The following is a 2,500-nucleotide window of genomic DNA, read 5'->3' as shown; positions in this document are numbered from 1 at the left end:
ATAACACTCCTAGAAGAGTTAGGAAGAATTAAGATGGTTTTGTTTTAAGCTTCTGTTTTGGTTTTTATTTTTTATTTTTTAAAGTTTTTAAGAGGGGTTTTAGTATTATTACTCTTCTCATTTTTATGTTTGTTATTTAATAATTTTTTTTTTAACCGTTAAAAGGGAAGTTTTTTAGCTTCTGGTTAACGTTAGAGGTGTTAGATCGATAAGACGATTCCCTAGTTAACGTTTTTAACAGGTTAGATTCTGTTAAAGTTAGAAGGTAGATTCTGTTAAAGTTAGAGGGTAGATTTGTTAAAGTTAGTGCGGAAGGTAGATTCTGTTAAAGTTGAAGCAGAGGTAGATTCTGTTAAAGTTAGAAGTAGAAGGTAGTTAGAATTCTGTTAAAGTAGAAGGTAGTTTAGTTATAGAGCGGTTAGGTAGATTCTGTTAAAGTTAGAAGGTAGATTAGAGATTTGTCTGTTAAAGTTAGAGGAGGTAGATTTGTTTTTAAAGTTAGAAACGGTTTTAGATCTTTGATTCTCTGTTTTTTTTCGTTTATTAAAGTTAAAGGTTGTTTAATTAAAGTTAGAAGGTAGATTCTGTTTTTTTAAAAGTTTTTAGAATAGTGGTTTAGATTAGAAGGTAGAATCTGTTAAAGTTAGAAGGTAGATTCTGATAAAGTTAGAGGGTAGATTCTGGTAATGTTAGAGAAGTAGAAGGTTAGAAGGTTTTTATTTAGATTTGTTGTTTTAAAGTTTAGATGGTCGATTCGTTTTAAAGTTAGAAGGTAGATTCTGTTAAAGTTAGAAGGTAGATTCTGTTAAAGTTAGAAGGTAGATTCTGTTAAAGTTAGAAGGTAGATTCTGTTAAAGTTAGAAGGTAGATTCTGTTAAAGTTAGAAGGTAGATTCTGTTAAAGTTAGAAGGTAGATTCTGTTAAAGTTAGAAGGTAGATTCTGTTAAAGTTAGAGGGTAGATTCTGTTAAAGTTAGAAGGTAGATTCTGTTAAAGTTAGAAGGTAGATTCTGTTTTAATAAAGTTTTGAGATAGAAGGTAGATTCTGTTAAAGTTAGAAGGTAGATTCTGTTAAAGTTAGAAGGTAGATTCTGTTAAAGTTGGAAGGTAGAAACTGATTACATATAGAGGGAGAATTGTAAAAGTAGTGAAGTTAGATTTGATAAAGTTAGAGGGTCGATTTGATTAAAGTAAGAGGTTTGATACTGTACAATATATAGGTAGAATTGTTAATAAGTAAGAGGGTAGCTTCGTTAAAGTTAACGGTAGATCTGCTCAAGTTCGACGTAGAAACTGTTAAAGTTTAAAGGTAGATTCTGTAAGTTAGAGGTTTATTAGGTTTTGTTTGTTTAAGTTTAGAGGGTAGAATAAGATAGAATTCGGTTAAAGATAGAAGGTTTTAGGTAGTTGATAGTGTTAAAGTTAAGAAGGTAGATTTCTGTTAAAAGTTATAGAAAGGCTAGAGGTAGCATTAGATTCTGTTTCAACAGTTAGAGGGTTTTGGTAGCAGACGCGGTAGATTCTGTTAAAGTTTAAGGAAGGTAGAGTCAGTTAAAGTTAGAGGGTAGTAGTTCGTTAAAGTTAGAAGGTAGATTCTGTTAAAGTTAGAAGGTAGATTCTGTTAAAGTTAGAAGGTAGATTCTGTTAAAGTTAGAAGGTAGATTCTGTTAAAGTTAGAAGGTAGATTCTGTTAAAGTTAGAAGGTAGATTCTGTTAAAGTTAGAGGGTAGATTCTGTTAAAGTTAGAAGGTAGATTCTGTTAAAGTTAGAAGGCAGATTCTGTTAAAGTTAGAAGGTAGATTCTGTTAGAGTTAGAAGGCAGATTCTGTTAAAGTTAGAAGGTAGATTCTGTTAAAGTTAGAAGGTAGATTCTGTTAAAGTTAGAGGGTAGATTCTGTTAAAGTTAGAAGGTAGATTCTGTTAAAGTTAGAAGGTAGATTCTGTTAAAGTTAGAAGGTAGATTCTGTTAAAGTTAGAAGGTAGATTCTGTTAAAGTTAGAAGGCAGATTCTGTTAAAGTTAGAGGGTAGATTCTGTTAAAGTTAGAAGGTAGATTCTGTTAAAGTTAGAGGGTAGATTCTGTTAAAGTTAGAAGGTAGATTCTGTTAAAGTTAGAAGGTAGATTTTGTTAAAGTTAGAAGGTAGATTCTGTTAAAGTTAGAAGGTAGATTCTGTTAAAGTTAGAAGGTAGATTCTGTTAAAGTTAGAAGGTAGATTCTGTTAAAGTTAGAAGGTAGATTCTGTTAAAGTTAGAAGGTAGATTCTGTTAAAGTTAGAAGGTAGATTCTGTTAAAGTTAGAGGGTAGATTCTGTTAAAGTTAGAAGGTAGATTCTGTTAAAGTTAGAGGGTAGATTCTGTTAAAGTTAGAGGGTAGATTCTGTTAAAGTTAGAAGGTAGATTCTGTTAAAGTTAGAAGGTAGATTCTGTTAAAGTTAGAAGGTAGATTCTGTTAAAGTTAGAAGGTTGATTCTGTTAAAGTTAGAAGGTAGATTTTGTTAAAG

The 2,500-nt window shown here is 30.9% G+C and overlaps 1 protein-coding gene across 1 annotated transcript in view; it reads right to left on the bottom strand.

Moving 5' to 3' along the window:
• Positions 1 to 2,500, bottom strand: part of LOC122255377 (uncharacterized) — a 16,442-nt gene that overhangs the window by 12,290 nt on the left and 1,652 nt on the right. The gene's annotated exons all lie outside the window — the stretch shown is intronic.

The sequence above is a fragment of the Penaeus japonicus genome, unplaced genomic scaffold, assembly GCF_977035675.1.
Source record: "Penaeus japonicus unplaced genomic scaffold, GWHDUDI00000001_assembly GWHDUDI00000030, whole genome shotgun sequence".
NCBI classification, from domain to species: Eukaryota; Metazoa; Arthropoda; class Malacostraca; order Decapoda; family Penaeidae; genus Penaeus; species Penaeus japonicus.
The sequence above is the reverse complement of the archived record's forward strand: the minus strand, read 5'-3'. Positions and strand labels throughout refer to the sequence as shown.